This window comes from Acartia tonsa, chromosome 5 (genome assembly GCF_053477335.1).
Source record: "Acartia tonsa isolate MP-2025a chromosome 5, ASM5347733v1, whole genome shotgun sequence".
Taxonomy (NCBI): Eukaryota; Metazoa; Arthropoda; class Copepoda; order Calanoida; family Acartiidae; genus Acartia; species Acartia tonsa.
The window spans coordinates 16,441,502-16,456,781 of NC_137264.1; the positions used below are offsets into that span (position 1 = coordinate 16,441,502).

General features: G+C 33.0%; 1 protein-coding gene across 20 annotated transcripts in view; it reads left to right on the forward strand.

Moving 5' to 3' along the window:
• The first annotated feature begins 6,099 nt into the window (after window positions 1-6,099).
• The window catches only part of LOC145318880 (folylpolyglutamate synthase, mitochondrial-like), a 43,521-nt gene continuing 34,340 nt past the window's right edge, over window positions 6,100-15,280 (forward strand). For 18 of the 20 annotated variants that reach the window (XR_013879570.1, XR_013879569.1, XR_013879571.1 and 15 more), the window contains exon 1: window positions 6,100-6,161. The gene's annotated coding sequence lies outside the window, so the exon portion shown is untranslated. Of the gene's footprint in view, window positions 6,162-12,606; window positions 12,656-12,695; window positions 12,822-15,280 lie in introns of those variants that run through there. The other 2 variants (XM_080160547.1, XM_080160546.1) reach the window with 2 other exon arrangements.

The window sequence follows — 15,280 nt, forward strand, 5'->3', positions numbered from 1 at the left end:
AAGTATAAAAAATTATAGAGCCGGATATCCGGCCGGATAGTTTCAATATCCGGTATCCGGCCGGATATTGAAAATGGACGGATATCCGGCCGGATATCCGGCCCAACCCTATTATTTTCCAATATACATCTTGTTATATATCAAAATATAGGTTTTTAAGGTCAAGAAACTCAAATTCAGAGCTAAAATTAGCATAAGACTTACCTGAAGCTAACCCCTGTGGGCTAGGTAGATCTTCTGCAGGGCTTAAGTGCATTTTACCTAACCTAACCTAGAAACTTACTTATTTTCTGGTTTTTTCCTTGAATGAACTGTGTCTATGAATGAGGACATTATTTTAGATGATCCAGCAAGTTGGGGACCTCCTTGAGTCAGCCTCCTGTATAAAGAATCTTTTAAATGATGGCTTTAGGACTGAACACTGTGTATCTATGTAAAACCTAGCCCGCCTGGGTCAGTCCCCAACTTGCTGGATCCTCTTAAATAATGTTCTCATAAACAGTTTATTCAATTAAATAACCTCCAAAAAAGTAAAATTCTAGGTTAGGTTTGGTAAAATGCATTTAAGCCTTGCAGGCAACCCACCTAGCCCGCAGGGGCTAGCTTCAGATTAGTCTGATTCTATTATTAGCTCTAAATTTTAATTTCTGGACCTAAAAAACCTATAATTTTATGTATGACAGCACATACTTTTTGAAAATGCACTTAACCCTGGCGGGCCACCCACCTAGCCTGCTGGGGTCGGTCGCTGACTTGCTTGATCATCTTAAATAATAAATAGACACAGTTTATTCCAGGTTAGGTTAGGTAAAATGCACTTAAGACTTGCAGGCATCCCACCTAGCCCGCTGGTGCTAGCTTCAGATTAGTCTGATACTTTTATTAACTGTAAATTTGAGTTTCTTGACCTAAAAAACCTATAATTTGATGTATGATAACACATACTTTTTCTGAAAAATGCATTTAACCCCTGCGGGCCACCCAACTAGCCCGCTGGGGTCGGTCTTCGACTTGCTGGATCATCTGAAATAAGATCCTCATGAATCGACAGTTTATTTGAGAAACAAAACCTAAAAAAATAATATTAAATGTAAGTTTCTAGGTTAGGTTAGGTAAAATGCACTTAAGCCCTGTGGGCAACCCAACTAGCCCGCTGGGGTTAGCTTAAGATTATTTTAATGCTTATTTTAGCTCTGAATTTGAGTTCTTGACCTTAAAAACCTATATTTTGATTTATCACAAGATGTATTTTGGAAAATAATGCACTAAACCCCTGCAGGCCAGCCACCTAGCCCGCTGGGGCTAGCTTCAGATAAGTCGGTCCCCGACTTTCTGGATCATTTTAAATAAAGTCCTCATTAATTGACCCAGTTTATACAAGAAAAAAACCTGTAAAAATTTAGGTACGTTTCTAGGTTAGGTTAGGTAAATGCCTTTAAGCCCTGCAGAAAACCAACCTAGCCCGGAGGGGTTAGCTTCAGGTTAGTCTATTGCTAATTTTCGCTCAGAATTTGAGTTTCTTGACCTAAAAAACCTATATTTTGATATATTACAAGATATATATTGGAAAAAATGCACTTAACCCCTGCGGGCCACCAACCTAGCCCGCTGGGGTCGGTTCCCGACTTGTTGGATTATCTTAAATAAAGTCATCATTAACAGACAAAGCTTATTAAAAAAAACCAAGTAAAATTATAAGTAAGTTTCTAGGTTAGGTTAGGTAAATGCTCTTAAGTCCTGCAGAAAACCCACCTAGCCCGGGGGGGTTAGCTTCAGGTTAGTCTAATGCTAATTTTCGCTCAGAATTTGAGTTTCTTGACCTAAAAAACCTATATTTTGATATATAACAAGATATATATTAGAAAAAAATGCACTTAACCCCTGCGGGCCACCAACCTAGCCTGCTGGGGCTAGCTTCAGATTAGTCTAATGCTTATTTTAGCTCTAAATTTGAGTTCCTTGACCTAAAAAACCTATAATTAGATGTATCACAACATATGTATTGGGAAAAAGGCACTTAACCCCTGCGGACCACCCACCTAGCCCCCTGGGGTCGGTCCCCGACTTGCTGAATCATCTTAAATAATGTCCATATGAATAGATACAGTGTATTTAAGTTAAAACCCTAAGAAAAAACAATTTAAGGTAAGTTTCCACATCAAAATAGACCAAAAAAAAGCCTAAAAACCCCATTTCCGCAGGGTTTTTCTTACCTAACCTAACCTTAAAATAAAAAAATTTGGATTTTTTTGCCATTTAGATGTAATACCTATAGGACTAGGCTTATATACCAAGTTTGAAGGGTCTAGCTAAATATATAGACCATTTTGCTCACGGATTACGAATAAATGTCATTACGCCCCCCCCTCCCCTTTGGGGTGCCAGATCGATTCCTAGATTTTTTACGTTTTCGTGATTTTCTCAACTCTTTTTCTATTTACACCAAGGTTTATTAAGAGTTATCTATAAATTCTGGTGCTAACTCAACTCCTAGATTTTTAGGTTTTCGTGATATCCTATTCAGGATTGACAGCTGAAATTATCAGGAATTAAATATGCTCATATTCTTCATTTTTAAAAGCGAAGCTTTTTTATAATTAGGGTCGAGGTCCGTCCGCAAGTCCGTACGTCTGTCCGTAACAGAGATGGAAAAAGACCAGGTTTTTTTTTGAAAAAGAACAAACCAGTTTTTTTTTTGTTTAAACCAGGTTTTTTTTTTTTTTTTTTTTGATAAAAACCATTTTTTTTTTTTTTTTAAATATCCAAATTTTAGACCTGCCCCCCCTCTTTTTTCACCCCCTCCCCCTTTTTCTCACCCCCAAAAGGACCCGAAAAATGGCAGCCCAAAACCGCCCGCCCGATTTGACAACCCTGACTGACAGTTATTTACCGTATTTTTTACGTCATGAAAAGATATAACTGGAAAGATAGGCGTTTGTATAAATATTAAAAAAAAAAACATTTAAACCATCCCACCTTGTTTTTTTTTTTAAGCTTGGTTATTTTGGTTTGAACCACTTGATTTAATTCACGTGGTTTTTTTTTATGCCATCTCTGGTCCGTAACGATAGCTTTTTCGTTAATCTAGGCATGTTAGAATTGTCCTATGGATTATAAACTTTGCATGGTGATTCCTGTAGTAGTTAGGTACGACTCTAAAATCATTATCAGAATGTAAGTACATCTATTTTAAACATGTTGATTTTTTTACTTTTTTATCAACAAATGTTTATGTGATCTAATTATCCGATTGATCTGATTTTTGGTATACTGATTCCTGGGACACCACAGTACAATATTATAAGCGAAGCAACTCTATAATCAAGTCCTAAAAATGTAAGTATGTCCATAAACATTATTCTGTATCAAGCAGTTTTTCAACAAATTTACTTACAATTTGCTTTGACTCTTATACATTTATATTCTTATTATTCAGTTCTGACACCATACAAGTGTAAATGTCCGTTTGTCTTACTGTTTCAGTGCTTCGATTTTATGGATGTTGTCATCCTTGTTCAAGATTCATTAAGATATGTCTATGAATAAATTGCGGTGCTAGATCGATTCCTAGATTTATAAGTTTATTGTATGACACTGCTCTATACTAATTTTTTTCCTGATATCTCTTCATCATTTTTGAGCTTCGCTACTTATGGATGTTGTCATCCTTGTTTTTTAACACCTATGGTTTTATAGCCGCAGAATCCAGTTAGAATTTATTACTCCACATTTTTAATTCATATATTGCAAACATAACAAATAGCTGAATATGCATCCATGTCCACAAATAAATACAAGGATGACATCATCCATAAGTAGCAAAGCAATAAAATATGAAAATGACTCTCTTATCATTCATGACAAAAGAGACAGACAAAATAATGTAAGAATATGTGCGCATAGGTAATATATATAGCTAGGGGAATTTTGGACAGGGACAAAGAGCGAATTTTTTTGGCTACTTTCAATTACCTGTGTAACATTTTTTTTATTACACACTTGTATGATATTAATAAGGCGAAAATTTGTATTTTTTAAAATTCGAATTGTCTAAAATTATACCTAAGTTTGTAAATAACTTTCTCGTATTCATTCGAATCCGGTGGATAGGAACCGGTTCTCGTCCATACGAAAAAACTATGTCTAGCATCGTATTATATCCAGTTTTCTACGAATATACAGGGCGACCACTGCATACTATATATACTATTTATACTATATAGGATGAATTTAGATACTATATCATACTATATGACAAAAATTTACTATATATACTATATATTATTACCTTTATTTGACCAAAATTTACTATATATACTATAATACTATATAATATTATATTTTTATAACAAAAAACGGATTTTGTGACAACACCTCTTAAGGAGTGTTTTGTCTTATTTTCATAGTAGGTTTTCTACTATTTCTAGCCCCTGCAGGGCAATCATTAACCTTTATCTTACCTAACCTAACCTATCAAAAGCTACTGTGATATGATGAAGCTTCCATTAATCTTACCATATTACGAAATTGCCAATTATGACCAATAAGGTGGGTTAAAAAATTTGCGGCGCGCTTCGCGCGCCATTTTATCCCCTCCAAAACCAAATTACCCCCCCCCCCCCTCCCCAAATGAAAAAGTTTGGACGCCCCTGATCATATAAATATGATGAAGAGATGGGGGAATGGAAAGGGATCAAGTAATCCCACCCCCCTTAAAACGCCCTTATTTAAAATTGGTATATATGATCAAAATGCCCCCCTCCCCCTAAAGCTAAGTGCCTCCAAGGGGCGGGGGGGGGGGGGCAATATGTTCAAACTGCCCCCTCCCCCCTCAAGACAAAGTGCTTGGCACGCCACTGTCACAGTAAGAAAGAGATGGAGAAAATCCCTTACCTGTAAAATACCTCTTATGGGCGAGGCTGACAGCCCGAGACCAGAACCAGTTTGAGTCCATCAGCCCAGGAAAACTAAGGGGAGCAGCAGTGTCCCCTTTTCTGTCCATTCACCCTAGAAAATCCCTTAAAATATATTATTGTTTGTAATTATGATTTAAATATCAGTTGTTTTTCATAGATTTAACTTAATTATATGTGAGATTGCTTTGATTACAACATTGCTTTGGGGTATTATTGATGAAGTATATACTACTAGCGGCTTCGCCCCTAGCCTCTAGGGGCCTTTTCCCTAAAGGTTCAGGGGAGAATTAAAAATTTTTTTTTTTACAATTTTATAGATATTTTCTGTATTTATAACTTTATAACTCTTTATAACATTTTATAACTCTTTATAACTTGTTATAACTGTTTATATTTATTTATATTAATTTATATTTTCTAAACCCTTCAAATTTTTTCTCTTTTTTAATGTTTTTAAAAATTTCTTTCCCATTAGCCTTTCGGGGCTTGGCCCCTACAGGAGAAGGAAGGTTTCACAATCTTTTTGAATTTGAAAAAACAAAGTTTAAAAGAAGAAAAGAAATTTAAAAAGAAGAAAAAAATTTAAAGATATAAAAAAGTATAACAAAATATAAAAAGATATAAAAAATTTTAAACATATATAAAATTATATAAAAACTTAAAAAACATTAAAATTAGAAAAAAATACAAAGAATTTTTTTTGGGGGGAAATGTTAATTTTTGGGGGGGTTTGGGGTGTCCCACCCCCCAAGAAAATAGCTTAAAACCACCACAGTACCGATAGGTATATACCCTGAAGAGTAGAATCCAATCAGTTCAGTAGTTACCAAGATCTTAAGCTTCAGACGGATGGACAGACATCAAGCTACTTTGTATTATAGATGATTTACTAAATAATTCAAAGTCCGATACTATATCATACTATATGAGTAAAAAAAAATATACTATATATACTATATGGGGGGAAAAAAATATACTATAAATAAACTATATTTTTTTGGTTTTGGAGTGGTCGCCCTGAATATAGAAATGTACAATCATAAGATTAAAACCAGTTTTTTTAGCCGGTGCCTCCGGCACCTCGTGGCTAAAAAAACTAGTTTTAATCTTATAATTGTACACTCTATATCCGCGGAAAGCCGTTTATAATACGATACGAGAATTAACTATTCATTCATTTATATATTTTAGATTAAAATAATGTATATTTCTAATTCTTCAATTGGCTATGATAAATAAATTAAGGTAAGATTTAATTTAAGTAATGGGTATTTATGTTGAAATTTGAAACCTATATGGATAATTTAAAGATCTCTTAATAACCTTATTTTGTAACTTTCTTTTTTAACAGCGAAGCTACACTATAATTTGAACCGTCTGTCTGAAACGTTTTGGGGAAAATGTGATTTTGTTGGCTCCTGAAATTTTCAGGGATTAAATAAGTTTTTATTCTTCATACTTCTATTAAGTTTCATAATGATTTGCTTATGGGTTGGGGGTGCTAGCTCGATTTTTTTTTAAGTTGTCATGATTTTCTTGACTCCTATTCAAGTTAGACGGCTTAAATAAATTCAAGGATTAAAAAGGTTAAGGTTTTATATTTTCCACCAAAGTTTCATTAAGATTTGCTTATTGGTTGAGGTGCTAGATCGATTCCTATATTTTCATTCACATTATAAATTTTAAAGGGTTTCGTGATTAATTTTAATCAATATTTAATTTTATGACACTGCTCTATTTTGTCCATCCATAATTTTTTTGTTTCGCTTCTTATGGATGTTGTCATCATTGTTTAAGTATGTATAAATTTTTTCGATGTAGTTTTAGGGTAGGGTAAAGCAGGGCGATCTCTGTATGGGGGCGAAGTCTTTATTTTTTGACACACCTTCATTAAATGACATTTTTCTCTATGTTCTAATCGACTGACAGAAAAAAACATAAAATCAAATTTGTTCCTTATTAAATTGCCTACAAAAAATTTTTGTGAGATGAATTTTAAAGGTACTTATTGGGTCTCAAAGTCGGACGAAAAATTTTTTTTTTTTCGATTTTTGGCTTTGGTCAGAAAAACGGTAAGTTGGACAAAAACTGGTAATAGCTAGAGCTTAGACGTCTTCAGGGGACTTATTAAGAATCTAATAGGCTATCCATTTCCGTTTAAAACTTTAAAAAAACTTGTATAGTTTTTTCTCAAATCGACTTTTTATGAGGCGGGGCGAACTCTGTTTTTTTTCACTTTTTATACTAACTTTTTCAATTTTATATAAAAAAGTGAAATTTTCGAGAGAAAAAAGTCAAATTTCTCGTACTTTGAAAAAATTTTTTTTGTAGAAAAATTGTCCGATCTTCATAAATTTTTTTTGTGAATGCTCTTTATTACATTTAGCAACTTTAACCTTTAGGGCATGCTGTAATTAAATCAATATGTCATAGGTTTTTTGAAGCTGGAAAATCGACCACAGATTTTGCCAAACTTCTCTTTTTTTTTCAACTTGAATTTTTCAGGAAATTTTGCTAATAGAACTAATTTTTTTTTGGCCAAATCTATTTAAAATTGCCTGAATTTTAAGGATCAGGCCTTAAAAGTCATGAAAAATTTATTTATTTCTAATAGTATTTTTATGTTTTTTATCAAAAAAAATTTCGGAAAAAAAGTCAAATTTCGCGTACTTCGGAAAAATTATTTTTTTGGTAGAAAAAATTGACCTATCTTAATAAAAAAATTTGTGCATACTCTTTATTACATTTAGCAACTTTTACCTTTAGGGGATGCCTCGAGGCGGGGCGAAGTCTGTGCCGTTTTTGAGATCAATTTTGACAAACTTCCCAAAGTCCTAGGTTTACGTCCTTTTAGGACCTGATCCGAGATCTTTCTTCTGGTCTTGGTCCCATTTAAAAAAATAATTTTTACGATTTGCAGGTTCAAAAAACCGAAAAAAGCACAGAGTTCGCCCCGCTTTACCCTAGATTATATAACTTTTTAGATAAAATAAGGATGAAAACATTCATAAGTAGCGAATCACAAAATCCTAGATAGATAAACGAAAAAAGTGAAGAAAAAAAAAGAGAAATGAGAAATAAAAGAAGAAAATATTAGAACGATAGAATATCATACATCTTTCATGAAAAATATAGTCTTTTTTTTGCATGATGGACGGACCGACTGGAAAAGAGGGGGGGGGGGGTTAAAATGTGGTGACTCTGCACACGACATACCTGCAATTTTATTTTGGGCGCTACTCCCTTAGTTTTAAAGATAATTGAGTGAAATCTTTTTGGTTATGTCACTAATTACCCAAACTTTTGGTATCTTTCAAAAAAAAACGGCGGCGGGACCGCCGCTCCCGCCGTTCAACGCCACTTTCCGCCGCCGCCGCAAAAAAAAAATATTGCATTTCTCGCCGAATTAGGCAATTTGGAATCATTTAAAACCATGTTATTTTTTTCAAAAATTGTTTACCCTTACAAGCAACCCTGCAGAGGGACTTTTTAGGTTGGTCACTGGTCAGTAATTAATTACCTAAATTCTTGTTTATTCTTCGCCCAAGACAGTACTCATTACCATGCACATTTAAGACTTTCAGACAAAGGTTGTGCAATCAAAGAGTTGGTTGTCTCATGAGTGTTACTTAACCTAATATCAGTGATTGATAGGTAAAGTACACACATACCAAAAGTTAGATTACAACTCTAATCTCTTTTTATTTGTAATTTTGTACTTTATAAAACACAAAAAAGAAACTATTTTTGTCAAATTCTTTTTCTTTATTTCAGACCAATAAAGAATTTACAATATAACAACAAGGATGGCAGTATAGTTTAACGACAAAGCAAATGTGATACATTTTTACATTGTTCCTAGATATAACCAAACTTTTTTTGTAACAACTATCTACATAAAACTTACCTAGATGTTAATCGCCGAAAAAGTACTCAAAAATTGTTCCTAATTTATATTCATCATTCTTCATTCCTTGAAATATATCAACTTAAAATGCAGAAAAATCGAAACTGCATATATTAGCCAATACTTTCGTTAGTTCAAAGAGAAATATATTATAAAAGTTTCTTTGGAAATTTTGTTTTGCAGCTTAAAGAAGTACAAGAGAATTGGGACAGTGAATTAGTAAAGTAAACTTTTAAAGACTTTATTTAAGTCATGAGCATTTAATCAAGTAATATTTCCTTACATTGGAATATTTGTCTGTAATGACTTCTTATCTCTTTACTTGGAGGGGGGCGGGGGGGGGGGGGAGTACAAAATCTCAAGGGGGTGGGGGGGGGGGGGGGTTACTTTATGATTATTTTTGATGAGAGGGGATGTGGCGGAGTGATAAACTAATAACCCCTTAACCCTCTTATGTGCCATCTTGTTTTTCTGATACATCATATTTGTTCCGTAGCAAAGCTACTCAATTATAATTTCCATTTTTGTAGAGTTATGTAATGTTAAAAAATATTCTTATAAATCATTGAGTAAGCAGAGACTTGATAAGATGAATTAAAAATAATATAGAATTCAAATTTTCATGTTTATTATCAAACAAGGATGACAACATCCATAAGTAGCAAAGCACAAAAAAATCATGGATGGAAATACGTAAAAGTAGATTTTAAGTGTATTTATTAAAATCAAGAATAGATTTATTGGAGAAAATAAACACGAAACCTTGTTTTATTTTTAATGATGACGAAGGTCAAAGTAGATTACATAAAAGATTCTCATAACAATGGGAAAAATTATTTTGATACTGATATCCAAAAAAAAGTTTGAAAATTGGACCAAAAACACCAAATATATAGGGAAATATGTAAAACATATAAAAATAGCCAAAAACCTGATAAAAGGTAGTCTGACCGCCATGGTTGTTTTCTTTAAACGACGGGAAATTTAATTTTGATATCTATAACTGAAAAAAATTTGAAAATCGGACCATAAACACTTAAGATATGGAGAATAATGTGAAAAATACAAAAATAGCCTAAAACCTGCAAAAAGGCAGTCTGGCCGTTATAGTTGTTTTTTTTAAACGACGGGAAATTTAATTCTTATATCTATAACAGAAAATTTTTGAAAATTGGACCATAAACACTGAAGATATGGTGAAAATGTAAAAAAACAAAAATAGCCTAAAACCTGCAAAATGGTAGTGTGGCCTCATGGTTGTTTTCTGTAAACGACAGGAAATTTAATTTTGATATCAATAACTGAAAAAATTTTGAAAATCGGACCATAAACGCTGAAGATATGGAGAAAAATGTGAAAAATACAAAAATAGCCTAAAACCTTCAAAATGGCAGTGTGGCCGTCATGGTTGTTTTCTGTAAACGACAGGAAATTTAATTTTGATATCAATAACTGAAAAAATTTTGAAAATCGGACCATAAACACTGAAGATATGGAGAAAAATGTGAAAATTACAAAAATAGCCTAAAACCTGCTAAAAAGCAGTCCGACCGCCCTTGATGTTTTATAGTTAATTGTGCTCCTTATTAATGGGAATGTTGTCAATAAATTTCAGCTGTCAATCTTTAATAGGAGCCGAGAAAATCACGTTTCCCCTATTCTGTCTCAGACGGACAGACGGACGGACGGACGGACATTTCGAATTATAGAGTAGCTTCGCTACTAAAAAAATAGAGGATTAAAACATCCATATCAAGCAAAGCACAATAAAATCATCGATGGTCAAACGGACAAAGTCAGTTATAGTTGTTTTATTGTCATAGAAAGGAGACAATATAGAAAATCACAAAAAAAACTGTATGAAAATTGTTAGGTATTTACGTCTTTTGAAGCATAGCCGACAGACTGACAGACAGATCCAGTAAATTATATACGAATGATCATTGGTAGAGAGAACTTCTTATGTCTGTCCTAAACAACAGACAAGAGAATTATATTTCCCCACAGCGTTACGGACTGACTGACGGAAAGGTGGAAGGAAAGACTGGTGAACAAAATTAATTATAGAGTAGCTTCTCTACTAAAGATGCTCTCGCAATTTAGGTGGGTCAATGAAAGGGTATATTTTAAGTTTAAAAAAACCCAGGGGGTCTGAAGTTTTACTTGAATAAAGCATCTTTTATTTTTAGTAGCGAAGCTACTCTATAATTCGAAATGTCCGTCCGTCCGTCCGTCTGTCCGTCCGTCTGTCCGTCCGTCTGTCCGTGTAAGACAGAATAGGGGAAACGTGATTTTCTCGTCTCCTATTAAAGATAGACAGCTGAAATTTTTTGACAACATTCCCATTATTAAGGAACACAATTAACTATAAAACATCAAGGGCGGTCAGACCCCTTTTTGGCAGGTTTTAGGCTATTTTTGTATGTTTCACATTTTTCTCTATATCTTCAGTGTTTATGGTCCGATTTTCAAAATTTTTCAGTTATTGATATCAAAATTAAATTTCCTGTCGTTTACAGAAAACAACTATGACGGCTACACTGCCATTTTGCAGGTTTTAGGCTATTTTTGTATTTTTCACATTTCCACCATATCTTCAGTGTTTATGGTCCAATTTTCAAAATTTTTTCAGTTATAGATATGAGAATTAAATTTCCCGTCGTGGAAAGAAAACATCCATGACGGCCAGACTGCCTTTTTGCAGGTTTTAGGCTATTTTTGTATTTATCACATTATTCTCCATATCTTCAGTGTTTATGGTCCGATTTTCAAAATTTTTTCAGTTATAGATATCAAAATTAAATTTCCCGTTATTAAAAGAAAACAACCATGGCTGTCAGACTGCCTTTTATCAGGTTTTTGGCTATTTTTAAATGTTTTACATATTTCCCCATATATTTGGTGTTTTTGGTCCAATTTTCAAACTTTTTTGGGATAAATACACTTTAAATCTACTTTTACGTATTTCCATCCACGATTTTTTGTGCTTCGCTACTTATGGATGTTGTCATCCTTGTTTTTTTATATAATGAAGATGTTACTTAACGGGTAACAATCTTTTTAAAAAACGCAACTTAATGTACTTGTGCATATAAAGTCATATTTTGATTTTGCCTCTTTATTTTCTATAGGTATTTTCTTATTATTTCATAATAGAACATATTTAAAGAGACACGAATCTTAACTTGAACTTGTTGTTTGTTGTTTATTTGGAACAACAAAAATAATTTTAGCTAGAAATATTAAAACTTATGCTTCAAGAAAAGTTTGCTAGATAGGTAAAAGTACAATTGCCATATACATATTTTATCAATTTTGATGGAAAGGGGGGGGGGGGGTGGTTATTGTCGCTCCAAAACTATACAAAGTTAAAGACTATAAATGGAAAAAAATGTAAATATTAGAAAAATCTATATGAAAGTACAAATAGATACCAAAAATAAATGGATAACGTTTACATCAAATTGCGTAAAAACTGAAGTATTTTCATAAAACTACTGAAGAGTAGTTTTTATCTATTTTTATGACAATTTTACCCCAACCCAAATGGGACTACAAACTTTAGGAGATATAACTATTGTTGTATATTTTGGATAAGGTTAGGTGAAGTAATAGATATAAAAGCATTTAGAATTTAGGGTTCTTCTTAATGTTGAAAATAAGAAGAGTGGGACGCTGGTCTACTCTTTTCGACTATTCATAACAATTTTGATATACAATTATGTTTGCTGTTTTGCGGGGGGAAACGTTGTCAAGCAAGTTTAAACGGGCATTCAAGAAAAGTCTGGACTAACAAACGCATTAGAATTTCTTCAACTTAAAATAATCTAACGTAAATCTTTTGATTGTGATTGAACAGTAAATCATCAAGTTTTGTCAGCATACTGCTGTACTGTTATATTATATTAAATTTGTCTGTAGAAACTGCGTTGTTGTTATATAACATGTTTCTTGTGGGTTTTGGATTAAAGAAATAAGAATAATAAAAGTGATATAAGGTATAAGTGTGCTTATCATAGTGACTAACTACATAACAAATACGATCTTTTCCTTAGGTTAGTATGTTTAAAAAAGACTATGTTCAGTAAGATATCGGAAATAGTCAATTGTGTAGGTGTTGGATATTAAGCTTTTTTTAAAGTCCTTCCTAATAGAAATTGCTTCAGATAAAAGTCACCCTTTTCCCCAAAAAATAGTCTCTCTTTGTCTAAATCATAAATTCGTGTTAATCCTATCCTAGTACAAAACTCCTTGAGACTACTGGCGAAGCTACAGGATTTTATGTAAAAGAAAAAGAAAGTTCTATTAGATTAGTTCCTGATGTAAAAAGTTTAATAATCAATCTTAGGTATAATCTTTTTGCTTTATTTTCTCTTATAAAACTGTTCTTCCAAATGGTGTGGAAATAAAATCCATATAAAGTAGATTTCCAGATTTGTTAACCTGTATTTGATTTTGCTATTCTAGTAATTAAGCAAGCGTCTAATTGGAAGGGATAGTACTATTGGCTTTGAGTTATTAATAAGCTTGTTCTACTATTCGATAGCTTGAACACTTTAATGGGTGTATTGGTTTTTGACATAATGGATAATTAATATTGTTTATCATAATTTGAAGATTGATTACTTTATCCTTCATTGTCTAATTCCTGCGTAAATTAAATAAATCAATAATAAGGGGGGGGGGGGGTTAATGCAACCAACTATCTTGTAATCTATGATTAAATGGCACTTAGAATCCGAATTTCGTTGATAGGTCTATTTTCCCTGAATTGAACAAAAAGTTGGAAAAGAAACGGCTAACGGTTGGCGGCTCAGCCGTTTAGTTATTTTTTGGCTATTTTCAGGGCAAATCCGTCACGAAACCTATCTCCACATTAGCGGGACCATTACCATATCTTTGGCGTTTGTGATAACTTTGCTTCTTTATGCCTATTGAATGACTTTCGAAAAATATTGCACAATTTATGGAATATCTTGATAAGGGGGGGGGGGCCCGGGGGGAGTTTGTACACTTACAGGAAATGAAATTCAGTACCAAATTTTGCCCTGGACGTGTGGGCTTGTTTTTATAGTTATCAACCTAATTCTTTTTGTGAGCTCTCTTATATGACTGCATCTACCCATAAAACTTTGAAAATTGAATTTTGAGACTTTCCCTCTAGGGGCTAGTAAGGCAAAAGACCTCCCCAAACACAAAAAAATTTAGGTTCTGAGCTTATTTTAGAGATATTGAGATGATTTTTTTTCAGACAACTTTTTTAACTTAACCAAACTAAGTAATCATTACAGATTTCATTTTGGGTCTTTCCTTCTAGGGGCTAGTGGAGCAAAAGACCCAAAAACACTAAAAATTTAAGTTTTGAGCTTATTTTTAAAGATATCAACCTGTTTTTTTTAAAGTAAAGTTTTTCAACATAGCCGTACTAAGTTATCATTATAGATTTCATTTTGGGAATTCCCTTCTAAGGACTAGTGGAGCAAAAGACCCCCCAAACACATACAATTTATTTATTATAACCGTTTGTAACATATTGACATAATTGTTCTTGTTATGAAATATTATCAGTGTGTGCTTGATATCATGAGTTTGTTGGCCAATTGAAATGATCCCTGACCCTTGGATAATTTTGCAATTAATTTTTGAGAAAACAGAAATATTAAATCCTGTAATCTTATCCGAACACTTCAGTCTTCAATCTTAAGAAAAATCTTGATAAACAAGATGTTGTGGTGGGTAATCCCATCCCCCCCTCCATGAATTTATTTTTTACAAAGAAAATTTTTAAAAAATCTATGCTGCTGTAAAAAATCTTTTTTCCGAGTGTGTGAGGGATCGAACTTGCCACCTAATAGCATAAAACCTTCCTTGGACCATTTATAAAGTATACGGCAAAATTTTGTAGCAACTGACCACATTATCTTTTTGCTGCTAGAATTTTCCATTGTCTTGTTCTATTTTTGTCAAGCTGTTAAGCTTTTTAAAACTTCTAAAGGAATATATATATTAGGGTTGTCAATCCGGAATCCACCCTATTTTTGGTCCAGTTTTGGAATCCGAATCCGGAATCTGGATTTAATACCAGAGTCTGGAATCTTAATTGGTAGGCTAAATCATTATTTCTTCTATTACTTATCCAGCAGAAAAAATTGCGAATGGGTTACCCATTTTCGCGAATAAAATTCGCAAAACATAGGTATGCAAAAAAAATTATAAAAAATATTGGGGGGGACCAGTAAGTATATTCTCTGAAGAGTAGAATCCAATCGGTTCCGTGGTTACCGAGATGTTAAGGGACAGACGGACGGACGGACAGAGAGACATCATTCTACTTTGTATTATAGATAATATTGTACAAAATACGTTTTATTACTTTTATTCCTGTTATTTTTATTACAAAATGTATAAAGAGGAAATATAATCAAATTACAAAATCAATTTATATTTTACACCTTGA